At 41.2% G+C, this 15,708-nt stretch overlaps 1 protein-coding gene across 4 annotated transcripts in view; it reads right to left on the bottom strand.

Annotated features, from left to right (window-relative positions):
* The window catches only part of SCHIP1 (schwannomin interacting protein 1), an 819,796-nt gene that overhangs the window by 683,966 nt on the left and 120,122 nt on the right, over window positions 1-15,708 (bottom strand). The window lies entirely within an intron of this gene.

Raw genomic sequence — 15,708 nt, 5'->3', positions numbered from 1 at the left:
ACGAGTACCACAGGAGTCAGAGACATAAACACCACCCAAAACGACCTCAAACCATTCCTTACCATTATACACTTAATCTCAAAACAAGCACATTTCAGGGGCCAACTATATAACCCAAATTAACTTCTATTAGAGTACAATGTTTATGAAAGGCTAAGTGACAAAAAGGGTTAATTGGAGGTTTACACATATAGTATTAAAACTCAGCAGTAGTGCAGCAACTGTTTAAAACTTACACAAATGAAAGATTTGTAGGGAGGATCATTTTATTACTGACATTGTTTCAAATTGTTGGCCCTTGGTGATAAAAAATAAAAAGCAGAGTGATTTTTAGCTGATTTTATTGTTTTCTTACATTCCCTACAGACGAGGCACCCCTTTTTGTCTGCACTGGGAAGATCATTCCCATCGGCCATCCTTGGTTGGGCTCTGCTTCCTTCAGATCACGGCAGGCCCTCCAGGCCACCCAACTGTCCCTTCCTCTGGGTTCATGGCCTCACTTTTTCTTAGCTTTATCAGTTTATTTTGGTGTGCCTTGTGTCTGTCCTCACAGTTAGCTTCTGTAATAACATGACATTTAAAAAATGTATTTAGGCCCTGTGCTATCAACTAAAATACAATATAAACTACTCAAGGGTGGAGGCAGATCCAACCCTTCTGAATCTCAGAGTGATGTCAGCAGGGTTGCATCCCTGCAAATGCTCTACAGGAGGATCTTTGGCTCTTCTGATGGCTCTGAGATGGGAGAGTTCCCTGACACCCTTACAGGACTTGAAACAGGGGTGGCTTGTTTTGCTTGGCTTCCAGCTCAAACCCCTTGTGGGAGGGAGAGCATGCAGGTGAGTGGGTGCAGGAGCTGTGGTGAGTGCTGTTAGGCGCTGGCAGGAACAACCCCCCGTACCCGCCCACAGCAGTGTCTAGTGGTTGCCCATGACCTCTGGAGCCCCAGAGGACGTGTGTTACAAGCAGTGCCCTTTTAGCAGTTGCTGTTTGCGGATAGCTAAGTGTTAACCAGCTCAGTGGAGGGTCAGGGTGACAGACACCCTGCCCTTTTGGTACCTGGCTTCTCCTCCAGCTTCTCAGGCATCCATCTGTCCAGGAAGAATCAGGTCACACAGATTTGAAGGGTGGTGAATGGGGACACTTCATTAAGCAGTGGAAGTGACTGTCAGCAGAAGGGGAGCTGGAAGGGGGATGGTGCGAGAAGAAAGTGATCTTTCCCTGAAGCCCAGCCATCTCTGGCTGGGTTCCTTACCAAAGTCGTGCCATCTGAAGTTAAGCTGCATCTACTGTAGTCTCTGATGCTCAGTTGCTGCTTCTCCTCCAGACATTCAGCCACTTGTTCTCTTCTCTTCTTCTCTGCCACACCCCTCTGTTCCTCTGCCAGTGGAGTTTGGGTTTTTTATGGGTACAGGATCAGGGGGTGTGGCAGATCAGGGTGGTCTTGGGAAAGGCAACATTTGAGTGGGAAAACAGGGATGTGGGTTCAGGCTTGTGAGTGAAACCCTTGCCAGGGACTCTGCCCTCTTCTACCCAGTATTTCCTTGCCTTCTTTACTTATCAGCTCCAGGTGTTTCTTGGCATGTGTTGACATCATTCCAATTTATTTCTTTGTCTTCACATGGCCTTCTTTCTGTGTTTCTTCTTGTGTCTGTCTCTTCTCATCTAAGAATACCTGTCATTGGATTTAGAATACTCCCTAATCCAGGATTGTCTCATCTCAAAAGATCTTGAGATCCTCAATTATGTCTGCAAAGATTCTTTTTCCAAATAAAGTCACATTCACAGGATCCAAGGGTTAGGACATGAAAATATCTTTTGGGGAGCCATTATTCAACCCACTACACAGAGTAACAGTGTTGGGTTAATCCAAAGACCCCTCACAATTAAGAAGTTGGAAAAAAGAAAATTCCCCTTTGCAAAATGAGGATTGTTAGGAATTGAGTAGATCTCAGTCCATTATTTAAGAATCCTGGATGGGGACAAGTACCCTAGAAAGGGGCTGAAAAATATCAGGATCCCAAGATGCCAACAAAGAGGCTTAGGTTTGCACCTGATCTCATCTCAGAGGAGAACAGTAGGAGCCAAAAATACCACAGAGAATACTGTCAGTGGGCAGAGTGTGGGCAGACCAATCTGTGGACTCTGCAGGCACATCATCTGGGGTAGGTGATGGCTGACCTGGTCTCTCTCGACAGAGGGAGAGAGAGTAGAGCAGCTTGGAAACCGCAAAGCATTCCACAGGACTGGCTGGGCTGGGATGAGGTTGGGAGCAAAGGCTGAGCATTGTGCAGTTATTCTGAGGATGGATTTTCCTTGAGGAATAGTCTGGGCCCTATCATCTGTCAGGAGCTCCCCAGAGGCACTAACAAAGGACTCTTTCACACTGAAAGGTCTCTGGACTTGATGGTCCATGAAGACTCAATGAGCTCATTTTTTTTCTCCCTTCTAAGTTGCTCCACTCCCATACTGGCAAATGCACATTCATTATCTTGTCACAACTCTGCTAAAGGATAAATTTTAAAATAATGATGCTCTGCACCACAGCCCTAATTGCCTCCAAACTATTGTGTATTTGCTTTGTTCGAATGTGTACAAACGAAGTCAGAAGATCTGCCTGCATTTGTTTTTCAGCTTGTTCAGCTGGGAATGCAAACTGGAAAAATCAGCGTAATTTCTAAGTGCCCCAAAGGTTTGAGATGAAGTTCGTTATTACCCCTCCCAACACCAACCAGATGGAGCTAGATTTCTATGAACTACCACAAATGTTTTCAAAAAGATCTTCTTAAAACAACTTTCTAGCCTTGTTTTGCTGTATTCCCTAAACACTGAACTTCCCTTTTTATCAGCTTTTGATGAATGATCAGAAATCTTATTTACAACTTCTACGAGAATATGACTCCATTAGGCCTGCTTACCCCCACGACACCAGAGCTGCAGTAGTTTTGAAACCCATCAAGGCAACAACAGACAAGTGAGTTTCAAAGTCATCTATTTATTTTTTTTTCAAAACAGTATATTGGACATTTATTTTTCACTTTGATCATTTTATGGTATCTTGAATTTCCCCATAGCTCTTCATTTTGAAATGCTATAGCTTTTAACTTTCATATTTTATTAATAGGAAAAAAAGCTGGCAGAAAGTAAAACAATAAAGCCTTTTTCTACAGTTTTTCATGACTATATACAGTTGAATGCTGTGGCCACTAGGGTTTTGAAGCAAGGTTTTGAAGCAAGAAGAAAATTATAGAATGTTAACTATGAAATTAATTGTTTGGCTTTATGGCATGAAAGCAAAAGGAAGTTACAAAATAGAGGCTGTAAATAGACACTAAGTCTAACAATGCCTTCCACTAGTATTGCATGTAGAACAAAGGCTACTGGGCTCAGAAGCTTTGTATAGTAATTCTAGGTTTCAGTAGAAGTCTATTTGGATATTGGCTACTGAGTAATAATACCCCAGAATCTTAAAGGAAGGCAAGATACAGAAACCAAATTAGTAGGGCTCAAGAATGGAGAGAAGCCTAGATTAGGGAGTCAGCAAATACAAATATCTCAAGAAATTTGGAAGTGATAAAACAATACAAGACTTTAGAAAAGGTACAGTACCTTTCAAACTTCAAATTTACTTGAAAGATCTAAACTAGAAAATTTCAGTAAATATTAGTTTTACTTATCTCCTTTACTTTATATGTGATTAATGAAGAATCAAACAAAAGGGGCTATCAGAGTTCTTTGGTTGCTAGCAACAGAAGCTGACTGACTGACTTACAGGAAAAGGAAGAATGTATCAAAAGGATATGGGGTAGCTCATAGAATTAAAAGAAAAGCTGAAGAATTAGGTCTTGGGAAAAGACATGAAAAAGGCAAGGTTAGGGAATGTGGTAGTAGAATCTAATATGTGACCTGTTTTATCAGAATCACAAAGATGAACACACATTATCCACTTTCAATCTTGATTCCTCAGCTAAGACTCCAGTTTCAAGGAGAGAGACCCTGAATGATCAGCCAGGGTCACACAGCAAGATCAAGGTGAACATCTTGATTGACAGTTCCAACAAGATTATTAGTCCTAAATTGGACAATGCATTTTTTGCAAAATTGGGGTGTTGCTACCTAAAGAAAGGGAACAGATACTAGGTACACAAAAATAAGGGGTCCCACCATGCCATGCAATAGTGTTTGGTAAACTACTCAGCACCACATAAATACCAGTTGCAATCATTGTGATTCTATTGGTGGAGAGGGCTAGAAAAAAATGGAAAAGGAAGAAATTGCTTAGTTTAAAAATGGAAGATAGTGAAATACTGAAAATGGTGGCTAGAAGAAGAGTTTGTGTGTTTTAGCATGTTCCACCGAAAAGGGAGAAACTGAATCTGAAAACAAGGAATAATTGAAGAAGAAAAATTCAGAGAAGTGAATGGAAGAAGAAATTTTCAGGATGGAGGGATTGGCCCAGGCTAACACTCCCATCTCTACCCAGTCAGGAAGCAAAGAATAGAGAAGATAAAGAAAAGAAGAAAAATCTGTGGCAGAGAGACGTTAAGGCACTGCCCACTCAGTTCATTGTCTTAATGTTTCTGACAAGTGAAAGGTGGTGTCCAGGGTTGGGTAGGGGGCTGCAGAGAACACTGAAAAGAAGAACAGAAACAGGAGAAGCAGATGGAGAAGGAAAAGAAACCTGAAGCATTTTATAATTTGGAAGCAGAAACAGTCAATTTGCCAGAATTTGCCTGCCACAGAGAAACATGTCATCCTAATTCCTGGATGTCACAAAGAGTACTCACATGAAGCAAACCCCTCCACCTAGCTTGCTGCCTTCTCTTTATCAGACTGTGTAGTAAAGGATTTAACCCTACCAAAAAAGATGTCTGGCCTTTGCCTTCGGCTGCTGTGAGGTAATCTTTATTTGGCTGAGGTCCTTGAGTTAGTCAAATTAGTAACAATATTATTGGGGTTGGGGCTGGACACTCCAGGAAGACCATCAGTGTAATTTAGGTTGGGGCTCTGGGTCACACAGTGTTAGTTGACCTGAAGACTGAGATCAATCACATAGACAATTGATCAATCATGCCAACATAATAGAACCCAATAAAAACTCTGAACATTGAGGCTTGGATACAGTTTCCTGGTTGGCAGTACTCTGAGTATGTTGTCACACATTGATGCTGGGAAACTAACATGTCCTGACTTTACAGGGAGAGGACACAGAAGCTCCATATTTGGTACTTCCCTTACTCTGTCCTATGTTTCCTCTCTTGGCTTATTTTAATCTGTATCCTTTCCTTGTAATACACCATAATCATGAGTATAACTTCTTTCAGTGAGTTCTGTGAATCCTTCTAGCAAATTCTGAAACATGAGGGTAGTTTTCGGAAGCCCCCAAACTTGTGGTTGGTGTCAGAAGTGAGACTCTCTTGGGAATTCTTCCTTCTGTCTTTGCAATCAGCCAAACTCCTTGCAGAGAGACTTTGCATGGTGCAGAATTACTTGCTGCTGGTCAACCTGGAAACAAACATGTGAGACCAGGAAGAACAGGTCCAGAGTGGAAGATAAGGAAGACCTGCCACCTCATGATGTGCAATCTGACATCCATAGCAGGACATCCCTGGCCTGCTACCCCTTCAAAGCATCAAGGACACAGGAGATGCAGAAAGTAAAGTGCAAATTGAAGAGGCACATATTCTTTTAGTCCCATTCAGAAACTTCCCTGTTTTGTCAATTCTCCTACCTTCATTCACACTCACACTCACAGATTCTGTCCTCTCAAATTACCTGCAGACCCGGCCCTATTATTTACAAGAAGACTCATCCATCATTATGGCAGATTGAAGATGGCCATAAATTCTTTGACACTTCTCTCATTAAAAGAGGAAATCTATGGTCCCTCTCCAAGAACCTGGGCCAATTCTGTGACTGCTTTAACCAATAGAATATAGCTGAAGTGATGCTGCATATTTTCTGGACTCAGGCCTTGATAAACTAACAGCTTCCACTTCTTGTCTTATGGAGCACTGGCTCTGGGGGAAGCCAGACACCACAGAAGAAATTCAAACTAGCCACTTGAAAAGATGACTGGCCAACTTCAACTGTTCTAGCCATCTGAGCCCAGGTGCCAGACATGAGAGAAGAAGCCCCCTAGATATTCCAGCCTCAGTAGGTGCAATCTAGAGAAGAACCAGGAAACAGCCACAGCTGAGAAGACAGATATATGGCCCCACTGAAACCATTCAATCATCTACAGTTATTTGAGCCATCGGAGCTGAGGCTGTAGTCTAGAAGGAGCAGAGACAAGCTATCCCCACTGTGCCCTGCCCAGTTTTCCAGCGCACAAAACTGTGAGATAAAATTAAACAGTCATTGCTTTATATTACTAAGTTTTAGGAAGTTTGTTATGCAGCAGTAGATAACTATTTCATTGCCTCATAAATGGAGCCCAGCCTTTCATAGGTGGAGACTCAGCTCTTTTGTACCCATGGGCCTTTTATTTCTTATGCCTACTGGGGCCTGGTTCTCTCTCATACACAGAGCCATGACCTTCTGATCACTGACAGCTACAGAGAACTGACCCTGTTAAATATTCAAAAATTCAACCCTCTCACTTGAGGAACCTGCCCTCTTACCACACAGGGACACAACCTTCTCATAGCCACAGAAAACTGCTCTTGACATACACACAAGGACTGAATATCCTCCCATCTGGGGACTCAGACCTCTCACACACCTGGTACACCACCTTATAATTACACCCACTTGGAAAGTGGTGCTCCTTTTGGTGACCTGCCCTCAGAGGTGCCTCTGTCTCTCATAAGCAGGGCTTAGCCTTGCTCAATCCCTCTGTCTCCTCTCCCACCTCCCCGCTTCTCTCTCTCACACACACACTGATACAGCACCCCCCTCCTCCCCTGTCTTTCTCTTTTCAGCTACAATCCACACTTAACAGTGCCTTGTGGAGACTACGAGGCTACCTTTAGAGTTTGATGCATGAGTTACTTCTAATGACAGAAATTTCAAACCTCTTAGGAGGGGAGGATGGTGATGGGGTAGATGGCTGGGAAAGGGAGTGGAATTGAGTGTGATGTTTGTGGCCATGCTGTCACAGAAGGAACACACACTAAACCAGAAGACCTAAGACACAGAATATCCAGCCCCCATTACTGCTGTAAATTTGAATTCTTATCACTCTTCAGCTCACTGAGCTGCAATTTCCTCACCTTTAAAGGGAGCACAATCACCTCACAGACCACACTCTCCATAACTGCTGCTGACATGCTCAAATCCATGCTCTGAGTCCCTTCAGTACACAACTCCATACTAGATGACCCAAGAAAAGGGAAAACTCCCTCCCTAAATCCTCCAATGACACCAGGAGCTTACATCTTGAATGAAGGAGGAAAAGGAGTTATTTAATTTCTGGGTAAGAGAAAACAGCCAGGAGAAAGAGATTTTGTTAATGACACACTTCCAAGAATGCTAGATCCACTAACAGTTATCAGGTATGGGTCAAAAAGCAGTTAGAAATGTAAGAGTCAATTAAAAACCCATTGTACCTTATCAAAAAGAATCTGTGTTACTTGTCTGTGGGTTCAGCTGTGATCACTGAGCTGAAAAGAAAGCTGACTGAGGTGGCTCCCTTCTTTCCTCAAAAGGCACACCCAGCAATCTGTGAAATTATGTTCTACAGACCCAAAACAAGAGTAGTGATTTGGTATTTAAAATTTGTTTGGCTTAAGTTGGGCACGGTGGCTCACTCCTATAGTCCCAGCTACTCAGGAGGCTGAGGCAAGGTGAGAGGATCTCTTAAGCCTGGGAGTTTGAAACTGGCCTGGGCAACATAACAAGACTATGTCTCTAAAAATATATAAATAAAAAAGAAAATAAAAATTGCTTAGCTTGCCACTATAGAACATTCCGCAGGCTTTGGCAATGGAGGTGCAGATTAGGAAAAGCCAACGGGACCAAGAGGAACTGTGAAGGAACAGCCACCACTATATCCTTATCTGCTTCAAGAGAGAACCCACTTGGGCACTGAGAGCAAGAATGTGAAAGGATCCATAGGAAGCACCTGGGAAACTGAGACAAATGGATGGAAATGCCTCCAGAGGACAGAAACTGAGGAACTTGCTATTAAATTGCATCTTTATTTTTCTATTTGCTTCTGTTTTGATAAGACATCTGGCCCTGAGTTTTGTGTTTAGAAAATAATGCTGATTCACCAAATTATCTTCACCTTCTTTCCAGGTCTCAGGCTGGCAACTGTTCTTGTTTTGGAACATTTCGAAATGGGGACTGGGGTTTAAAACTCAGGACAAGTTGTAGCCACTAGAATCTTAAAGAGTCTTTAAAGTCACAAATGGATCTTTGAGAGGCTGATGAAACTATGGACACCCTCCCCCAGATAATATATATATACATGTACACATGAGTTTGCAAACAATTTCAGGCAACTTGAGTCAATTGGACTCAACCAATAAGAAGTGAAATGAGTTGCCCAAGTTCACATACTAGTTAGAGGAAACCAGCATAGAATCCACCCATGTCTTCTGTCTTCCAGTGTAGTATATTTTATGCTCCACGTTATGTGCATTGGAAAACAGGCCTTTCAAACTATAAGCTCCACGAGGGCAAGTCCTATTCACCAACCTAGCACCAAAGTGCCCAATAAATAAGTGACCTGTTCAGTTACTGATGGAAAAGAGTAACAACAACAACAACAGAAAACTTCCAAATCCACAACAAAAAAAGCAGATTAAGAATCGTTATCAACAGTTTTGTTTCTATTGTTTCCAGTTCTCAGCAGACTTGAGCTTCCACTCAACTCATTCCAAAATAAATGGTTTTTACACACACACACACACACACACACACAGATACACAAAGAATCACCCATTGGTGCTTACATAGATGCATTGATAAAAATATCATAAAATCATATTTTAGTAATATTGATAATGTTTTTTCTAAATCGCATTTTTTCTCCACTAACGTGCTTGTTTACAAAATACCTTTGTTTGGCATTTTCTAAATCACACTACCATATAAAACCCAAATCTTCACTTTTCAAAAGAATTACAGAGTAGCATCTGTTGTATGTAGCACTACTAAATCAGGCTACAATTAATTTTAACTTATGTGGGCATATGTACATGGTAAGTACAGTTTCTTATACAATTATTAAATGTAATCCGCCTATTACTCTTCACTTTCAATCCTAGTGCCTTTTATTCTTGAAAAAGCACACTCCCTAACTCTCTTACTTCATGCCCCAGCCAGGTCAGTTTCAAGCCCTCTGTGTGATTACTGATGAAATTTCTCTTAGCTTTTACTACATATACTTCTTTACTTCTTTCTTATATTTGTCTCTTTCCAGGCTCAGTTCTACAAATATGATCAATCTATACAGGGAAACTTCTCATCAGAACACAGAATTTCCTATATTTCCTTCTTTAATCACCTCCCCCAACTACACAATTCTGTCTCACTCAGCTCAGCCACAGGTGGGACCCCGCCCTCAGCCCGCGACCAACACTAGCCTTCTCCCCTCATCTGTCCAGGAAGCTTTTCAGAAATCAGTAAAGATGTGATGTAGTCTTGAGTGTAGTCTTGCTATGTCAGGGATGCCAGAAGCCATATCCTTTTCCTCTCTGTCCGAGTACAGCCAGGAGAAAGGCATATGACTGAAGCTCAATGAATTAGATGTTCTCTTCCACGACTTTGAATCTTGAGCTAGGCGACACAAGGACCAAACAATCAGATTACTTAGTGCTCACACCGTAACCTGTCCCTTCCTGCTGGAGGATGGTGGTTGGGGCTTCTGCTTCCTAGGTCTCCAGGCTTCCCATTAATTCTGCAAGTCCCCTCCCTGCATCAACACCACCTAAGCCTATCAAGTTCTCTTTCATTTAAGTCAGCTCAAGAAATTCCTGTGGTTGCAGCAAAATAACCCTGACTGATTCATGAAGAAATCCAGGGAGCAGGCTAAACCAGGCCATTCCACTTCCTCTTTGATGCCACAGTCATGATCATACGACTAGAAGGTGGTTAACTGCTTCTCCTCCACCAGCTACTTCAGAAGGTCACTTTGTCAACAGGGAAACAGGCCTCTTAATCAAGAGATAAGACATCTGGATACCGGCTCTGGCTGTGCCAATAACCAGCTATGAATCTCAATGTTATCCACTCACTCTCAACGTGGCAAGTAGTAGTGCCAGCTTATACTTATCGAGGACTTAATACATGCCAGGCATTGTTCAAAGTGATATATATATATATATATATATATATATATTTATGTATAAACACATACATATATGCACACATATATATATAATTTAGATTTATATATATATATATAGTCGTTTACTCCTTATAACAATCTTATGAATAAATTACAGTTTCCCCTGTTTTTCAGAAGGAAAACTGAGGCATGGGGAGGTTAAGTATCTTACTCAAAGTTACACAGCTAGGAAGTAGCTTGAACCCAGAAAAGCTAGCTCAAGGATATGTACTCTTAGCCACTATACTATGCTGCTCCTGTGGGTCTTGGTGTCCTTTTCTCTAAGTTGTAACTGGACTACTTTGAGGATACTGAGATTTATACTCTAATCATTAGACCACTGTGACCCAGTATCATGGGTCCAGGACTGCTCCTCACATAATGGTTTAAAGTTTTAGCTCTTTCAGAAAAGCCTTGGTCCCTCCTGTCAGCTCCAGATGAATGTTTCTTCTGAGTAGTACCCTCATAACCCATCTAATCAAGATAGAGACCAGCTTTCCTCCCGCCACATCAATGATTGTCGCTTTAACTGTATTTTTTCCTATTGCTGCTGTAATAAACTGCCACAAACTTAGTAGTTTAAAACAACACAAATTTATTCTTTTACAGTTCTGGAGCTCAGAAGTCTAAAATGGGTCTCACTGGGCTAAAATGAAGGTATTAAACATCTCTGTTTCTCCTGGAGGCCTTAGGAGAGAATCTGTTTCTTTTCCAGTGCATAGTGGCTGCCTGCATTCCTTGGCTTGTGGGCCCTTCCTCCAACTTTAAAGACAATAGTGCATCATCTTCAACTTTTTCTTTAATTATGACATCTGCTTTGGTCATTACATCTTCTCTGACTCCTTTAAGGAACCTTGTTATTACATTTAGGGCCATCCCAGATAATGCAGAATAATCTCCTGGTCTTAGGGTTCTTAATCAAATCTGCAGTCTGTTTGGTCATATAACATATTCACTGCCTGGGAAGATTAAGGTATCAAAACCATTGAGGGGCCATTATTCTTCCTACTACAACTATCTGAATACACAACAGTTAAACTTATCACCACAATGTTTCCTGTTTTAGACATCTGAATCCAGAAATAGGAGAATTCCACATTTCTTTGAATATTCTAAGTGAATATTTCTTAAAGGGTCTAATCCTTCTTCTGACTGTGCCAGGTAAATGGAGGCAGATACCCAAAAGAAGAGAAGATCATGAGTTGGAAATCTGTCTGATCAAACTGCAAAGATTTTCCAAGACTTTATTGTTCAATGTATTCTTCAGTCTCTCTTTTTTTACTTAAATTCAGAAGCAGTTGGCTTTTAAAGCCCAGTGAAGCCCCCAGTTCCTGGATTCTAAATTTCTACATTTCCTTCCATTTTGAATCTCATACCAACAAATTTTTGCTTGATTATCTTGTCTAAGACAGCAGAAAGAAGCCAAGACACATTAATAGGCTCTTTCCAGCCAATACCTTTCATGTGACAGTCTTAACAGGCAAGTGGTCTAACTCATCCCCTTCCTAGCTATGTGGTCTCTGATGAGTTACTTGATTTCACTGAACTCCCTTTTTTGATGAAAGAAATTGTTCTCTTTTCCATTTACCTAACAGTCTAACTACTGGTATCTCAATGGCAAAGATAATAGCTTTTCATCATTTTCTTCACATCCTCATGTCAGCCTACTGCTTATATGAAGAATACACTCAGGAAGTAAATGCTCCCTCAGGTACATTTCTAAAAACCATATTTATTCTACCAACCAGCATGCTTTGCATATACTAGATGCTCAGTAATGTTAGGTATCATTGTTTTCTCCCTTCTTCTTTTCCATTTGTTCAGAATCAGAGAAACTTGCCTCTGCAAGGAAATGGTGGTACAGAAAAAAGCATAGTACACATGCTTTTCTACTTGATTAAAATTTCACAGTCCATCTAGTTACCCTATAACCATTGAGGAAACTTCTCAATTTCTGCCACACATTCTTTGTTTAATAGGATAAAGGCTCATTTCAGAGATTGCTAGAAAGCACTTTTCATTACGACCTACTTTTAAAATTCATGGCCTCAGGGTATTTATAATTCAACCAGAGAATCAGAGTACATGGAGGAGAAAACAGCCTTCCTTAGACCACTGGTTGCAAACTAGAGGCCACAGAACACATCAGCCCATGGGCATGGTTTGTTTGTGTGTGCTATAATAGTAAAAAAAATTTTTTTGATTTGGTTTCTAACATTTAAAAACCAAAAGACATCATATTAAAATTGAATTTCTTGCTTCTGATTAAAAAAAAAAAAAAAAACAGGAAAAGCTGACCACATTGGGTCCACAGTACCACAAAGCAACAATGTGCTTACTTGAGAGTAGCTGCTCCCTTTGCACAGGGCTATAACTCTGCAGTTTGTCTCAGTTCCCCCATCTCTCTTAATCCCCATACTCTCCTACTTGGCCCTGTAAGCAACTGAGTTTGTGACCCTTTGTTCTGGATCCTATGATCTGCAAGGTATAACTAGACTTTTTATTTGCATAGTCTCTATTCCTTCAGGAGAAAATCTGTTGGATCAATGCACATTATTTTCTATGTTTTCTAATATTCTATGCAAATTATCCCTACATTTGGAAATGTTCCTCTCACCAGCTGATCCAGGGAAGGCTCGGATGCCATGGCCAGACCTGTGTTTCAGCCAGCTTTAACTGGATCAAAGACAGATTGAAGAGAGGAGAGAATAGTTAAAAACTAGAGCAATAGCTTAGAAGAGAGGGAATGGAGGTTTGAATTAGGGCAACGGTAGTGACAATGGAGAAATGACAGATGTGGGAAATTTTGAAGAAGCAGAATCAATAGGAGGTAACAACTGACTGGATTTTAGTATTTAATTACTCTTCACTTCCTCCATGAAGCTCTTCCTGGACTTTCTACACCCACTTCCTCACTTTAGTCAGACTCTACTGCTCATTCAGAAAAGCCTTGGTCCCTCCTGTCAGCTCATATTTTTATCTCTGCCTAATGTTCTGATAGACTGCTTACATACGAGTGGCAAAGGAAGTAGAAGAATTCAGGATCAATCTTAAATTTTAGATGGAAAGACCAACCAGGTGCCTTTAATGAAGACAAAGAGTACAGAAGAAAATGATCAATATTTGTTTTCATCTTTTGGGGGTGGGTGGGACACAGAAGGCTGGAGATAAGGGAAATTAGGAGTTTAGTTTGGCACATAAAATTCAAGCAATGGATGGAGATATCTATGTCTAGTAAGTAGTGGTATTGTTTAATGGTCAATCACATGGACTAGAATCAGAATGACTAGGTTCGAATCCTAGCTCTGCTAGTTCCTAGCTCTGTGACATTGGGTAAGTTACATAACATCTCAGTGCCTTGATTTCTCTGAAACATGGGAATTAATAATGTGTCTGCTTCATAGGGGTAGGGCAGTAATAAGACTGGGAACTAAGAAAGAGACATGAGCCATTACAGTTGTAGACAATGAATGTGCTCCCTTAGGAAGACCCTGTGGAGAGGAAAGAAAGCCAAGTGCAGAGCCCAGCTGTGAGGTAGAGTGGCAGATGGGGCCCAGAACATCAGTTCTGAAATGTGGCTGCATATTGTAATCACCTGGAGAACTTCCAAAAAATACTGATGTTTGGGTCTTACTCCCAGATATTCTGACTGAATTGTTCTGGCATGTGGCCTGAGTGTTGGGAGTTTTAAAAGGTACCCAGGCAATTCTAACAGATACCAATTTTGGGAGCCATATCCCTAAAGAAAGACACTAAAGACCTAGGATTTCTTATTTTAAAATGGGCTCCATCCATTAAAATGTAGATTCAAATGTAAATTCTAACAAAGTCCTTTTTTATAACATTATTATATATCAGAGACTTGTTAGAAGATACAATAAAAATAATAGCTACCATTTGCTAGCAATTGGAGTGAAATACTGTACTGATTGTGAGCATGGGCTCTGAAATTAGGCATAGGTTCAAATCACAGCTCCACTACTTACTTAGCTGTGTGGATTTGGGAAATTTCCTTATGTTATGTTGCTGTATTTCTTTCCTCATCTAAAAAATGGGGACTATATCACTATTCGCCACACAGGGCTAATTGTAGGGTAAGTATACTAATGTGTGAAAATAACTTAGAACAGTGTTTGGCACAGAGAAAACATTTAATAAAGGTTTGCTATGATTATCCTGATCGTCACCACTGGGTGTTTATCCTATGCAAGACACTGTACTGTCCACTTAATAAGCAACAGGGTGAATTACTGAGATATTGTTGGTGTCTTGTCTTTCTGCTACTGAGGACCCATCAACAAAAATAGACTAATTTTCCTTTTTCTTCTCAAGAGATGGTCTGATAAACCTTCAAGTCTCAATTGCACTACGGGGGTGATAGCTTTTATGTTTCAGGCTCAACTGGGAAGATTAAGCTGGTCTATACCAGGATGCTGAAGAATCAGGCTGAGTACTTAATCGTAAGGATAGCTGTGTTCAGAGAAGGCTGAATTCACTACCCTAGCAAGTTTACAACAGAAGAGTAAGGTACTGTTTGGGAAGAAATAAGACCCTGAAACTTGTAATAGGGACATCAGGTCTGGCATATTTGAAACTCTTGGAACTCCAGATCACACTGAACCATTTAAGCTTACAGAAGAGGCCCAGTCCTCCCTGTTAAAGGCTACCACTCCTCCATTGTTTGACCATAATACTGCAGACTATTTACTTGAAAAACAACATGTGCTTCATCAGTGTCTACCCCCATCTCCTCTCTTGGCCACCAAACCAATAACCAGAGTGAAGCTCTAACATAACCAGCTGGAGAAGTGTTGGGTCTTCTAAGAGAAGAAAGGCACTATGCCCTGAAGGAGCACAGGACCTAGCAATACATACCAGCAGAGTCAGCACAGTATGTAGGACTGGATCCTCAGGGTGCTGGATCAAGGAGTACAAATGAAGTTGAATTAAGGAAGAGTTTATAGATATGGAAGCGTGCTCCAGTGATATAGAATTTTTCTTTTTTGAGACACAGTCTTGCTCTGTCGCCCAGGCTAGAGTGCAATGGTGCAATCTCAGCTCACTGCAACCTCCGCCTCCCGGGTTCAAACGATTCTCATGCCTCAGCCTTCTGGGTAGCTGGGATTACAGGCGCATGCCACCACACCCGGCTAATTTTTGTATTTTTAGAAGAGATGGGGTTTCACTATTTTGGCCAGGCTGGTCTCAAACTCCTAACCTCATGGTCTGCCCACTTCGGCCTCCCAAAGTGCTGGGATTACAGGAGTGAGCCACACCCGGTAGTGATACAGAATTTAAATCCTGCCAAGGACTTTGGGGGATGGTAACAATACCCTTGTAGGATGACTCTAGGAAGCTTGCATGGTTCACAGTAAGTCATGCCATAATTGCCATGGCAGAAGATGGAAGAAAAGATCAAATGGTTCAAAGAA

Source organism: Gorilla gorilla, chromosome 2, assembly GCF_029281585.2.
Source record: "Gorilla gorilla gorilla isolate KB3781 chromosome 2, NHGRI_mGorGor1-v2.1_pri, whole genome shotgun sequence".
Classification (NCBI taxonomy): domain Eukaryota; kingdom Metazoa; phylum Chordata; class Mammalia; order Primates; family Hominidae; genus Gorilla; species Gorilla gorilla.
The sequence above is the reverse complement of the archived record's forward strand: the minus strand, read 5'-3'. Positions and strand labels throughout refer to the sequence as shown.